This window comes from Staurois parvus, unplaced genomic scaffold, assembly GCF_062004578.1.
Source record: "Staurois parvus isolate SC_StPar_1 unplaced genomic scaffold, SC_StPar_1.0 ptg000021l, whole genome shotgun sequence".
NCBI lineage: Eukaryota > Metazoa > Chordata > Amphibia > Anura > Ranidae > Staurois > Staurois parvus.
Genome location: NW_028317817.1, coordinates 513,111 through 528,967, shown reverse-complemented (window position 1 = coordinate 528,967; position 15,857 = coordinate 513,111).

Here is a 15,857-nt window from a genome sequence, read left to right as displayed (position 1 = left end):
TCCATGCTTATATGATGGGTATTTTTAATGAAAAGTACCGGTATATGAATTTTTGTGAAGAATGTCAAGATTAGCATGCACTTCATCATTACATGTCTCTTCTGTTAGAACTCAGTGATGCGAGACAGATGGATAAGGTGAGTCCAGGCTCTGCACAATACTTCCCTGATCACTTCTGGACATATCCTGTCACTATACATCAAGAATAACTAGTTGGATGGCTAGTTTGGTTCCTGCAAGGTAGAAAGTCTATCTAGCTGCAGGCATGACAATATAAACAAGTCAAGAAGATTATCTTTAGTCATTGGAAGTGCATAATGAGCATACTTTTGTTTTTGATGGTTCAACATAGCGTTCATTGCATTTATTATAGAATAACAAGAAAAACACTTTAAATCTCGCATGTCAAACTCAGATGGAACATTGGCCCGAATTGAGAGCACTTATTCTTCGTGGGGGCACATTATTTCTACTGAGTGCTACATCTATTTAATCCTGAAAAAATGCATGGCACTTCAGGAACTTAAAGTGCTTCCAAACCCAGGAGCCTGCATTCATTCTATCTGGTCTCCCACAGTACACAGAACATGGAAGTGCATTTATTTTACTAAATATAAACTGCTAAATACCTTTTCTCATCAACAGTAAGAGAAGTCTTGTGACTTCTATTAGTGTCCAGCCAAGCACAAGTTAAAGCTTGTAGGAGGACTTTTCATTTTGCTCTAGGAGGATGCGGAACCCCTGACCTCTGGCTTTACAGTGTTGATTGGCCCTGTGCTGATCACATGCACTCTCCCAAGAAAAAAAAAAACCTTTCTAGCAATACACACCAAACTGAGCATGTGCAGGGTGTCTCCACACAATATGTCTTATCAGGAGATAAGAGGGGGCACTGGAAGAAGGGGAGGATCAGAGAAGTCAGGATCAAACAGCGTTTTTACACAATGCAGAGGATTAATCCCTTAGGTTCCACAGTGACCGTAACAAGCATGCTTTACTGCATATACAACTGATTTTATTGTTGTGGGTTTAGTAACACTTTAACTTTATAGTAAAAATTGGAATTTAGCATATTTAATCCTAGTAAAATTAGATACTTTTTAATTATACAAATATAAAAGGAATTGTAATCTATCAACTGGAGAACAGCTGGGGGCACCTTTCGTTTTTTCAATCATTAAATCATTGAGGGAAGCAGAAGCAGGAGTGCACATGGCCCCCCATTAAACACCAGTTTGACATGCCTGCTTTGAATCCTACTGACTTTGATGTCCAAAATCTTGCTGCAAGCAGAGGGTAGAGCTAATCTTAAGATCTATCAGAGGATAAAGAGGATTTACCAAAACAGTGTTTCTTTTCTGCATACTATGGCTGTGTATGCTTTATAGGACCGGCTGCAAATCTAATATAAAGTTTGACTTTGGGTAAAGTCAAAAGTTAAACCCTGCCCTGCTCACTATAGCTCCTCCCCCTGCTGATGTGGACACTTTGCTCCCTTGCAGTCAGGAACCGGTCAGGGATCTCATTTTTCAGACTGGCTTCATGATGTATTCTTCTATCACCAGGCTGGGTCACAGGAAGAGCAAGATGGTAGGAACTACACGCAGGGGTGTCAAACTGGTGGCCCTCCAGCTGTTGCAAAACTACAAGTCCCATCATGCTTCTGCCTTTGGGAGTCATGCTTGTAACTGTCAATCTTGAAACGCCTCATGGGACTTGTAGTTTGGCAACAGCTGGAGGGTCGCCAGTTTGACGGACCAATTTTTTCTTTTATTATTAACTATTTTTAACTTATCTACTAGCTGCATTGTACTAAAGACAACTGTGTGGTGCAAAATAAAATATTCTCCCTTTTTGTTTTACAATTGTTGGGGTTGAATTACTAAAGACAAATAGACAGTTCATTTTTCAAGGAAATGTCCCTTAGCTCATTAGTAAAACAGGAGAAGCTCTGCTGGCATCCACCATCCAGTCATGTGCAAGCAAAAATATTTTTTTTCTTTCCTTGCATATGATTTGGTATTCTTTGCAAAGTGAATTTTCACAATTACAAAGGTAAGGGAAAATTCCCATGCAAACTGAACTGCCTATTTGCCTTTAGAACATCAACCCCATTGTTTTAACCCCCTTCCCCCCCATCTATCAGTCTTTCACTTATCGGGTCCATTGAGATCTTGGCTGTGTGACTTCCCCATCTTTTTTACAGCCTCCTATTGAAATAGAAGGAGCGTTCAAGTCAAACCGGACTTTTAATTTTACAGGTATAAAAAGGAATGCCAGCATGGCTGTACTACCTGCAGTAGTGAGTGGCAAATGATGGGTGGCACACATGTTGCTGGCCAGTCCAGCGATAGTTAATCAAGATGGCAGACAACAGTGTTAGTGCCTGCATGGAACAGCGTTTGGTGGTGAAGTTTCTTGTGAACGAAGGTGTAAAACCCACGGATATCTACAGAAAACTTCAAACACAGTATGGTGATGAGACGCTCAGCCGCAGTAAGACATTTGATTGGTGTAAACATTTCAAAGATAGCCGTAAGACTGTCAGTGACAATCATGGCCGTGGTGGTTCCCAGCCCACAGCAGTCATTCCTGTGAACATTCAGCACAACATGCTGAACATTCTGTTGGAACGGTGAACACAATGATGACGAAGTGAAGCAGGCTGTCCTATAATGGTTCAGGCGTACTTACAAATCTTTCTATGCAGAAACAAGATCGACGCAATTCGTAGGGACATCGCCACTGCTCAGACTTCCACCACACCTAGCATCCCTCACACGAAAACCCCCTCAACACTCCTCTCCTTCGACCTTGCCACTGCCCAGACTTCCACCCCACCCAGCACTCCTCACACTAATACCCCCTCAACACTCCACTCCTTTGACCCTGTTACCACTGAAGAGGTCACTAAGGTGTTCTCTGAAGCCCGCCTTACCACCTGCCCCCTTGACCCTGTCCCCTCACAACTCCTATGATCACCCTCTTCCTCCATCCTACGCTCCCTCACTCACATCTTTAATCTTTCCCTCTCTACTGGCACATTCCCCTCCCCTCTAAAGCACGCGCACCTCACTCCCATACTTAAAAAACCCTCCCTGGATCCCACCGACCTGAACAACCTTAGACCCATCTCCCTGCTGCCATTTACATCCAAACTCCTAGAGCACTTAGTCTATAATCGCCTGAGTTCCCACCTCACCGACAACAACCTCCTTGATCCCCTACAGTCTGGCTTCCGCCCCCTACACTCCACCAAAACTGCCTTACTCAAACTCACCAACGACCTGCTAACTGCCAAAGCTAAAGGCCACTATTCAGTGCTCCTACTCCTCGACCTCTCCGAGGCTTTCGACACGGTTGACCACTCCCTCCTCAAAAAACTACACTCTCTTGGCCTCAGAGACTCCTCTCTCTCCTGGCTCTCCTCCTATCTATCACAGCGCTCCTTCAGTGTTACCTATAACGCTGCCACCTCCTCCTCACTCCCTCTCTCTGTTGGGGTCCCTCAAGGTTCTGTTCTCGGGCTCCTTCTCTTCTCCATCTACACCTCCTCCCTTGGCCAATTGATACACTCTCACGGCTTCAACTACCATCTCTATGCCGATGACACGCAAATCTATCTCTCTACCCCTCACCTCACCCCTTCAGTCCCTGCCCGTATCACAAGCCTACTGAACGACATATTGGATTGGATGTCACTCCACTCCCTCAAACTAAATCTTTCCAAAACCGAGCTCCTAGTTTTCCCCCCAGCCCGCGCCCCCCCCCTTGACTTCTCCATCAAGACCAACAACACCACCATCAGTCCCACCCCCGCAAGCCAGAGGACTAGGTGTCATCCTAGACTCCAATCTGTCCTTCCAACCCCAGGTCCAATCACTGACAAACTCATGTAGACTTCACCTCCGCAACATCTCCAAAATACGTCTGTTCCTAACCCCGGAAACCACTAAGCAACTCATTCACTCCCTTATTATATCATGACTTGACTACTGTAGCTCCTTCCTCATTGGCTTACCCCACCGCAGGCTATCCCCGCTTCAGTCTATCCTGAATACTGCGGCCAGACTCATCCACCTTACTAACTGCTCCGAATCCGCCACCCCCCTCTGCCAATCCCTCCACTGGCTTCCGATTGCCCAACGGATAAAATTCAAAATGCTAACATTGACGTATAAAGCTGTTCATAATACTGTCCCAAACTACATCACCGATCTGGTATCCAAATACCACCCAAAACATACTCTCCGCTCCTCACAAGACCTCCTACTCTCTAGTTCCCTGGTCTCCTCCTCCCATGCCCATCTCCAGGACTTTTCCAGGGCTTCCCCCATCCTCTGAAACTCCTTACCCCAATCCATCAGACTATCACCTACTCTCCTCACCTTTAGGCGCACTCTGAAAACCCATCTCTTCAGGGAAGTCTACCCCGCCCTCAGCTAATTGCCGATCTCCTCCACTCTTCCTACCACTCCATCCCGCACAGTTATTTCCTCCTGTACGACTATCCCCTCCCTCCTAGATTGTAAGCTCCAAGGAGCAGCGCCCTCGAACCCCTCGTGTATTGAATTGTATTGTTACTGTACTGTCTCGTGTACTGTCTCCCGTTATAATGTACAGCGCTGAGCAAACTGTTGGCGCTATATAAATCCTGTATAATAATAATAATGCAGAAGCTTTCCAGGCATCAAACACTGGGATAAGTGTATAAATGTAGCAGGGGTGCATATTAAAAAATAAATGCAGTATCCGATCCTTGAAATTTGTTCTTTTATTATATGACAGGAACAATTGAGTACTGTCCGTGATACTTTTTTTATTTGCACTAACATACAATTTAGAGGACAAGCTTTCGGGGAATGTCCCCTTCTTCAGGTCTAAGCAGTACTGAAACAAAGATTTAGCAGAATGTTGGAAGAGATGTAGGGGATGGGAGAAAAAAAAAAAACAGAGATAAGATACAGCAAAAGCAAAGTATGGGGGTGGGGGGAGAGACAACACTAGCAGAGGCAGGCATGCTTGAGCTGATAGTCATAAAACCGTTGGATAATGAGTGAGGAATCCCATGTCCAAATTCAGGCCGTTATCTCTTGTGTCAAATAGAATTATTCTTAGTTCAAAAGTTTTTCTTTCCTGAATAGATTTGAAATTTCCTTTTAAGAACTAAAACATTGAGGTCTTCCATAATGTGGTCTGGTTGTGCGAAATGGTGTCCCACAGGTGTGCAAATGTCATCTTCTTTATGTTCCTTGAAGGTATGTCTGTGCAAATTCATCCTTGTTTGCAACTTCTGTCCTGTTTCACCATCATAAGATCCTTTGCTACATTTTCTGCATTGGATAAGGTACACAACATTACTAGAGGTGCAGCTGTATGATCCGGAGATATTGAAGATCCCTTTTGAGTGTCTGACACTTTTTGATGGATTGATTTGGTTGCACAGTTTGCAGCATTTTTTATTGCAGGGTTTGCTTCCATTATTTGTGACATCATAATCAGAAGGAAGTTGCCAACTGATTAGTTTATTTCTGAGGTTGAGGGGTTGTCTGAAGACTAGTATTGGGGGTTGCTGGAATATTTATTTCAGAGTTCCATCCTCTGTTATGATGGGTTGTAAATCTTTGATTATGTTTCTTATTCCTTCTAGTGGGGGAACACTACGCAGGGGATATCAATTGCACATAAAATTTTTTTAAAAAAACAGTGCTCTAACACCAACAGAGCAAAAGGTGCGCCCATGCAGAGGCTATCAATGGCACATAAATGACAAAAACATTGGTATAACACCAATAGTAACTCAAACCAAAGGAGTGTGGGAGAAAACTGGAATACCCACACAGGCACAGGGAGAACATGCAAATTCAAAGCAGGGGGTGCCGTGGTTGGGATTTGAACCAACGACTTTAGTACTGCCAGGCGTAAGTGCTAACCATTTAGCCACTGTGCTGCCCATGTCTATAGATGTAAGGGAAAACTAGTATAGGTTCCACCATCTTGCCTTTTGAGCTGAAGTTCATCACAAAGACATTTAAGCAATAAATAAAAACATTTTTGTAAATAAAATACTCTTTCCATTTGTAGCCATTTCTTTTCAGCATACACAGATGGGAACCAGAAAATATAAAAGATTGATCCTATTGTAAATATAGGAATATCCCTCAGTTTGATTTCCGTTAGCTTGCTCCTAAACTGGCCATACATGGATTAAAATTCCTGCTGAAACGGCTGAATTTTGATCAGCTCCTGTTCATGAGAATCTGATCTATCAATTGACTTCTCATGAATGGTTCTGCTTGAAAATTCCCATTAAATCAGCGCTTGCAGTCAATTGGCCGCAGCACTGATCAGTGTATTCTGAAGCCGCAATATGTTAGAATACAATGACACAGTGGGGAAGATTTCCCCATCCACCTTGGACTAAAGCCGGCTTTAGATGGTTCCTGCTGAATCAGCCAAGATTCGAACCCTCTATGAGCTGACTGACTGTACTCATTTCAATTGTTGAGCTACTTGGGTACAACCAGCCTATCAAATTCATGAGATTGCCGCTGGCAATAATCACTGTGTTCTCCTGGCAGGGACTGCTTCACCCCACCAGGCCCCCCTGCTGGGAGAACTCAATAGCTCCATGGGAGGGATTCCCCCACCAACACCGTGTTGATGGGGGAATTGAGCAATTTTCTTTCCTGCAATCTGTGGTTGCAGGAAAGAAAATCGCATCATCTCTGGCCTGCTTGAGTCAACATCATAACATGGAGGGGAATTTAACCTCTTCACACCGACCACACACAAAAGTGTGGCCTCCTGGTGTCTGGGCCTAAATGCCGAGCGGCCGCACATTTGTCTGCAATTAAGAAAGGACATATGTGCTGAGAGCGTGCGCCCTGCGCGCTCCCAGCACACATGTCCGGTACTCACAGAAAGGTCCCGATCTCCTCTTTCGATCGGGACCGTTCCCGAGCATGTGACAGCGCATCACGGCGGTCACATGACCCTAAACTCCGCCCCCCCAGCTTCTGGAGGGAGGCGCCGGTGTGAAGGGGTTAAAGGCAAAAAACAGTCAAACACCTGTAAACAGGCGTTTTTTGGCTGCAGTGTGCATGAGGCACTAAAATAACTAAAAGCAAAACTTTTTTTCCATTTTAGATCGAGTAAGGAAAGGGTATAACCTCTGTCAGGTTTTTTTTTGCCATCCATGTCCTATTGGGGAGATTCTCTTCACTTCCTGCGCCACAGCCAAAAAAGAAAGTGATAGGAAATCACTGCAAAGTAAGGGAATCCCTGGTTGTCACCAGATTCAACAGAACTAGTGTCTCCATTGGAAAATTTCCCCTCTATACTGTTCTAGGGACTTTTTTCATTTTTGGTGGTAATGGTAAAAAGAACAAAGAGAGGATGAATCTCCCTAACTGGGGCACAGGCATCAATAAAAAAAAAACTAGCAGGGGTTCTAATCCCTTTCCAACCTACTGGAAACCAAAAACACTTTTTGCTTTCAGTTATACTTTAAAACCAAAAATGTAATATATTGCAGTGTACCAATCATTAGATGAGGTGGTTGCATTAGTTTTTTTTTCACCTGGTGATCTTGCCAGTAACACTCCCCCTGTATTAGAGTGCCTTCACTGTTAGGTGTACTAACAGATTTAGATACACTAACAATTTGAAACTGAACTCCAGCTAACACTTTATAGGCAGTTACAGTAGTGTTTTCCTTTTGGGATAAAGGTTTTACATAAATAAAAGCTGGTCATTGTAAGCACCCCTGAAAGTGATAAGTGGTTTGTTTGACCCCCTGTAACTGCTACATCTGCGGGACAGCTTGTTCTGTAGAAATACAACAGTTTTGCTGGCTAAATCACCAGGTGAAAATAAAGGAAAGCCTGAAAAAGACAACTATTGCAGCCATTATGTCAGGAATGGACTTGCCAATAGTGGTGGGACTCACCTGCCTTGTGGGCTGCAGTACCAGGGCTGGCCAGCGGGTGCTCTCAACAACCAGAGGTTCACTTCGGCAATTAGCCATCACCTGGGGCTGATTGCAGGTGGTGTATTTAAGGGATGGCCAGACCTGCAGTTTGTGCCTTGGTGTGTGTTTTTCCATGGGCCCCTGTATCTTGTAACCTGCATTCCTGTTCCTGCCTGACTTGTTGCCGACCCTGCCTGATCCTGACCTCTGCTGACTTCTCCTGTTTGATCCCTGGCTTGTGACCCTGACCATTCTCTCCGCCTGCTCCTCCTGTACCTACCTGCCCGATAGTTATCGACCCGGCCTGCCTGACTACTCTGTGCTCTATATGTGTATGTACCTGTGTATCTATATCAGTTTAGGTTTGGGTTTGTTTCACCTTGTTGTATGTATTTGTGTTGGCTTGGGGTTTGGTGCACTGCGTTTATATTTGTTTTGTTCGTCTAAATAAATTATATTATTTATTATATCTGAAGCCTACGTTTCCCTGTGTCAGTCCACACACTTCTGGTCACACCCGCATCCCTGACACATTACATCTAAGAACTGGTAAGCTGCAATAAAATAAATGCTTGCTTTTGGATTTAATACTGCTTCAAAGTCAGCATGGTATCCTATATTCCATATTAAATTTTCAATAAAGCAGATGATGTATTCATTTGTTATATTTTTTATTTAATTTTGATTAATTTTGAGTTAACTTGATTACAGCAAAATTATTTCATTCCTTTGATTATTTCTATTTACTGCTACAACATTATCGAAGTGGGAAACAAGAAGTAGGTTGTGAAAATAGGAAGATTTCATAAAATAATGGAATAATTCATGGTTTTAATAATTAGCATCATTTAGTTTTAAAGTACACTTTGAGAGTTTTAAAACTGTTCTGCCATCTAAAAATCAATTTGTTTATGACGAAAACCCATTTACACTTTGCAATCACTTGACAAAGCTTTGCAAATTAATTGTAGTGTGTATCTATCTTCTGGAGTTTATAATACTGATAGCGCCTATTGTATATCATAGTAAATTCCAAATGCATTCAAAGACAGTTCCATTCTTATAACATGGCATTTATTCCAACAAATGAGACAAAGTGCGCTGTCCTACTAACAGTTAGCCAACAGCTAGCTAACAAAACTGACAGAAGCACTGTTGTGTTTCATTCCAAAACTAAATTTACTTCTGTGAACAGTTCTGTAAAAATGCAAACAATTACATAAACTGAAGTTACAATATTCTTGTATGCATGTCTCTCGCAAATTCATACAAAGAACGCATTTCTTGCAAACAGCTACAAATCATATTAAATACATAAATGCGATCTGAATATACACTCACCGGCCACTTTATTAGGTACACCTGTTCAATTGCTTGGTAACTCAAATTGCTTATCATCCAATCACATGGCAGCAACTCAATGCATTTAAGCATCTAGACGTGGTGAAGACGACTTGCTGAAGTTCTAAACGAGCATCAGAATGGGTAAGAAAGGGGATTTAAGAGATTTTGAACGTGGCATGGTTGTTGGTGCCAGATGGGCTGGTCTGAGCATTTCAAAAACTGCTGATCTACTGGGATTTTCACACACAACCATCTCTGGGGTTTACAGAAAATGGTCCAAAAAAGAGAAAATATCCAGAGATCAGCAGTTGTGTGGAGGAAGATGCCTTGTTGATGTGAGAGGAGAATAGGCAGACTGGTTGCTGCGACATTCAAATGGTAGGATCAGAATCTGGTGTAAACAACATGAAAGCATGGATACATCCTGCCTTGTGTCAACGGTTCAGGCTGGTGGTGGTGTAATGGTGTGGAGGATATTTTCTTGGTACTAGCAATGTGTACGCAATAAAATGGCCAATGAGTGCATATGTGACTTTAACAAACACAACGAATGGACATACAGGCATATGTGTATCAAAGGAAGAATGGAAGAAACCTTTGCTGGTGTTCTTCAGGAAGCTAAAATGGCTAAAGTGGTAGAGGGGAATCTTCATTAACAAGACACTCCCTATTCTTGTTGAAAAAAAATAAAACCAGGTGCAGTTTCACTGAACACCCAATAGATGGCTCCCTACTCAACACAATGATGATATACAGAACACAAAGAATTATTTTCTTTTTGAATATAATTCTTTATACTGGATTTCATATTGTCATTGTTAATCAAATATATTTATTTATTTCAAGTACTTATATAGCGCCGTCAATTTACACATATATATATATATATATATATTATACAATCACATCAGTCCCTAACCCTCAAGGGGTGTATAATCTAAGGTCCCTAACTCACATTCATACATACACATACTAGGGCCAATTTAGACAGGATCCAATTCACCTACCAGCATGTTTTGGAATGTGGGAGGAAACCGGAGTACCTGGAAGAAACCCACGCAGGCACAGGGACAACATGTACACTCCAGGCAGGTGGTGGCGTGGTTGGGATTCGAACCAACAACCCTAGTACTGCCAGGCAGAAGTGCTAACCATTTAGCCACTGTGCTCATATACACACACACACACACGCACGCACGCGCGCGCACACCAGATAAGCCTAAGGTTTAACTCTGATCCCAAAAACTTTTATTGAAATTTATTCCACAATGGCATGAGATGTGGATTCCAGAATACATCACATTTCATAAAGGTGTGCTTTGGCTCTGAATGTTATGTTGGGTACTTGTGCTGACAGATATGCACTGGAAAGAAAACTCTTGCTTTCTGTTTGACATACGTAGTGGTGACAAAAAAAAAAGGAAAAAACAGAACTGACACTAAAGCTTTTTTTTTCATGTTGGATATAAGAGAGGGTTATAATCGCCATCAGTTTTTGTTCTGCCATCTAGATATGTTCCACCAGGGAGTTTTTCCTTCACTTTCTGTCCTATAGCTACAACAGGAAGTGAGATGAAATCCCTCCAAAGTGTAGTGCTTGTCCCGATGTTGCTGCTGTATCTCAGGTTCCATGTTTCCAATGCCAACGATTCTCTGGGCAGCACCTCACTCTCCAACACACCAAGGCTGAAACGTGAATAATTATTAAATCCTGCATTGGAGTGCTTAAAGGTGCATGCCATAACGTTTGGGCATAATTGCCCAAACTGTGTCCCAATCCAGTTGTATGTAGTAGTCCCCTTAAACAGTGGGCAGCAGGTTGTGTCCAGCAAATTTGTTTAGAACTTGCCCCCTCCCACACTTCATCCAGGCTCAGTGACGTCAGCCATGACACCAACTCATTGAAGGCATTCCCACGAACCTGTCCTTCCCTATACAGTCCACCAAATGACTTCCTGCAGTCCAGGAACTCTCTGCCCATTTCCACCTCTGCAGATCCCTGGTCTTCCCAGGACTTGTAGTTCCACATACAGTTAGGTCCATATATATTTGGACACAGGCACAATTTTAGTTTTTTTCAGGTATTAGTTATAGAATAGATATGGGCTGAAAGTGCACACTCTCAGGTTTAATTTGAAGGTATGTACGTCCAAATTGAAGGAAGGGTTTAGGAATCACAGCTCTTAAGAGTAGCCACCCCCCCCCCTTTTTCAAGGGACCAAAAGTAATTATACTATTGAATCAAAAGCTGTTTCATGGCCAGGTGTGGGCTATACCTTCATTATTTCTTCATCAATTAAGCAAGTAAAAGGTCTGGAGTTGATCCCATGTGTGGTATTTGCATTTGGAATCTATTGCTGTGAACCTACATCATGCGTTCAAAGGAGCTGTCCATGCAAGTGAAACAGGCCATTGTAAGGCTTCAAAAACTAAACAAATCTATCAGAGAGATAGTAGCAACATTAGGAGTGGCCAGATCAACAGTTTGGTACATTCTGAGGAAAGAAGAATGCACAGGTGAGCTCAGCAACATAAAAAGGCATGGATGTCCACGGAAGACATCAGTGGCGGATGATCACAGGATCCTCTCTATGGTAAAGAAAAACCCATTCACAACATCCAGACAAGTGAAGGACACTCTCCAGGAGGTGGGCGTATCATTGTCAAAGTCTACAATCAAGAAAAGACTTCATGAGAGCAAATACAGAGGGTTCACCACAAAGAGCAAACCATTCATAAGCCTCAAAAGAATAGAAAAGCCAGATTAGACTTTGCCAAAAAACATCTAAAAAAGCCAGACCAGTTCTGGAAAAGCATTCTTTGGACGGATGAAACTAAGATTAATCTGTACTAGAATGATGGGAAGAAAAAGTGTGGAGAAGGCTTGGAACAGCTCATGATCCAAAGCACACAATGTCATCTGTAAAACATGGCGGAGGCAGTGTGATGGCATGGGCATGCATGGCTTCCAGTGGCACTGGGTCATTGGTGTTTATTGATGATGTGACAGAAGATAGAAGCAGCCGGATGAATTCTGCAGTGTTTAGAGATATACTGTCAGCCCAGATTCAGCCAAATGCAGCAAAGTTGATTGGACGGCGCTTCACAGTACAGATGGACAATGATCCAAAACACACTGCAAAAGCAACCCAGGAGCTTTTGAAGGAAAAGTAGTGGAATATTCTGCAATGGCCAAGTCAATCACCTGATCTCAACCCAATTGAGCATGCATTTCACTTGCTGAAGGCAAAACTAAAGACAGAAAAACCCACAAAGAACAACTGAAGACAGCTGCAGTTAGAGCCTGGCAAAGCATCAGAAAGGAGGAAACCCAGTCTATGGTAATGTCCATGGTTTCCAGACTTCAGGCAGTCATTGCCAGTAAATGATTCTCAACAAAATACTAAAAATGAACATTTTATTTATGATTATATTCATTTGTCCAATTACATTTGAGCCCCTGAAAATGGAGGGACATTGCAATTCCTAAAATTTGTACTTGATATTTATGTTCAACTCCTTGAATTAAAGCTGAAAGTCTGCACTTCAGATTCATTTGCATTGTTTCATTTTAATTATTCTGGTGGCACACAGAGCCTAAAGTATGAAAATCTTGCCTGTGTCCAAATATATATGGACCTAACTGTGGCACTGCAGCAAAAGACTCAGTCTTCCCCCCACTAATCCTTCCTCTACTCCTCAGCCTCTGTCCTCTCCCAGGCTGCACAGCTGTCTATTACCTCTTCCTCTATTTTCCTGGGTGGCCAGCAGACCTTTCCTCTGGCTACACACTGCCCTGCAGCATTTGTGTCCTCTCCCTTTCCCCTCTCTCCTCACATAGCCACTCCAGCTCTCTGACTGCCTTAAGCCGGCCATACACGGGTCGAATTCCGAAACACTTTTCTTTAAAAAATCTTTTCGAAGAATTTTCATTCGAATTTCGCATCATTAGTGGGTCACAGAAACGGCCGATGTTCGAGAGACCATCGAAATTTTAGTGATCAGGCATGTTGGAAATTTTTTGAAAAACAAACGCATTTCGAATCAGTGATGGGAGAGTCATGGGAGAAACCTAAACGAAAAAGAAACGAGCGTGAGCTGTGACCTGGAAAGAAAAGAAAATTCTTGGCCACGAAAATTCTTTTCTGTAGCAACATGAGGGGAAACTGGAGACTTGGTTTTTTGAATTTCTAAATCAATGGTGGTGCCATCAGATTACAAAACGCACAAAATTTCCGATTTTCTAAAGAAAATTTTTTTGGAATTCGACCCATGTATGGCCTGTATTCAAGGGGAAAAGAAGGTGCAGGGACAGTAGTAGCGCGGTCCCTGCTGCAGAGCAGTGCTGCGGACCAGGGCTACAAAATTACGGGAAATCGCTAGTTGTCACCAGGGTCATCAGGGTCACCATGGTCATCAGAACTATTGTCCCCATTGCAATATTTCCCCTCTATTTCTAATCTGGTGACCACTCAAAATTCGGGATTTTCATTCACTTTTATACGGTGATAACAGTCACCAGGACAAATAGAGAGGGTGAATCTCCCTAAGGGGGGCATGGATAGCAAGAACAACCTAACAGGTGTCTTATGCAGGCCATACATGGTTCGAATTCTGAACGATTTTTTGTCCGAAAATTGAAACATTGTTCTTTCTGTAATCTGATGGTGCCACCAATGATTTCAAAAATTGGTTGTTTTTCACTAATTTTCCCGCATGCCCTATAAACAAAATGGGGAGGAACCACGAAAATCGGCCGATGCCATTGCCCCACTAACAGAATGAAAATCGGCCGATAAAATCATTCGGAATTCGAACCATGTATGGCCTGCATTAGTCCCTCTCCACTTTATCTAAAACTTTACAAAAAAAATTGCCTTTGTGTATCCAGGTCTCTGCCCCCCTCCTGTGAGTAGCACAGTTTACCCACTGAGGACTGTGTGTGTGGACTCTCCACTCCCTCTCTCTTAGCAACAGCAATGGACCAATCAGCAGTAATAGGAGAAACCTAGAGCTTTTCCAAAAAAAGGATTCTCCTCGGAGTGTGACAGGAGAGTGATGTGACAGGACCATGCCAAGGAACTCCACCTGAGAAAGAGTCTGTCAGCGGAGCCCACAGCCATGTGAGAGACAGTCAGAGAGTAGAGAGCGTGTCCCGAGTACAGAGGGACAAAGCTACCTACCAGCGTCTTTATGGGCAACCCAGAGTGAGCGGATGCCTGATCGGAGAGACCACTGCCGCTGTGTCGCTGGGTCTGGTGAGAAGGCCTTGTGGCCACTAGGAACTACCTTACAGCTACTCCATTATTCAGCCTGCAGGTCCTATTTGACTGCCTTAACGTGCGACAACGGCCTCCAAAGTTTAGCCGGCTGAAGAGTCAAGACTAAAGACTACCCCTAACAGTTGCTGCCCTGAGGCCTGGGGTTTATTTTTCTTTAGTTAACCACTTCAAGTCCGGACACTTTCACCCCCCTTCCTGTCCAGGCCAATTTTCAGCTTTCAGTGCTATCACACTTTGAATAACAATTGCGCGGTCATGCAACACTGTACCCATATGAATTTGTTAGCATTTTTTTGAGACAGATAAAAAAATTTTTTCGATGGTATTTATTCACCACTGGGATTTTGTATTTTTTTGCTATATAAATGAAGAAGTCCAAAAATTTAGAAAAAAAAGTGTTTTTCTTATAAAATTTTGCATATAAATAATCTTTCTTCACAAATCTTGGCCAAAATTTATTCAGTTATCTTTTTAGTGAAAAAAAAAAATAATCCAAATTAGTTTATAACCAAAAATTATAATTTTTTTACACTGATTGCTTTTGCACCCATAAAGACTGTAAAAACAATCATTTCTCCTTCTCTCTGGCTGCATTCTTGCAGCCATTGAGAAGAAATACTGTGGGAGCTGTGATTGGTCACAGCTTGTCACATGGTACAAGGCTGTTGTGAATAGCCTTGTACCATGTGACCTCTGTGATCATTCACAGATTTCACTAGTAGTAAGCAATGATGTCAGAAGTAACATCTTGCTTACTACTATTCATGTGATCACTGATTGGATAATCAGTGATCATATGATCGGGACCTCACACAGAGGTCCCGTACAACGATCGGTGTTCCGCTGTGTCCGGAGCGCGCACAGGCTAAAAAGGCGCGCGCCATTTTTGAATGGCAACCCTCTCCTGCACTGCTCCCGCCTGGCCGTTTCTATACGTGGGCCGGACGAGAAGTGGTTATAGAGGCACGGTACCTCTTCGGAGATACTGCATCCCTACTAATCCCTTAGAGTGCACTCTAACCGCTTTAAGTCCGCTTTATAGTAGAAATACTGCTACAGGGTTGACTCCCTGCGCAAAATTATACATATATAAATATATATATATATACAGTACGTGATTTCGCATTTCCAGGTCGGGGGCGTATGAGATGCTCGCGCTCCCTACCTGCACTGCCATTGGCGGCCTCAGCTGTCGATCAACGGGTCCCGGAGAGTGATTCCCCACTGACACTTTGTGATCGCCGAGTATCACTGACGGG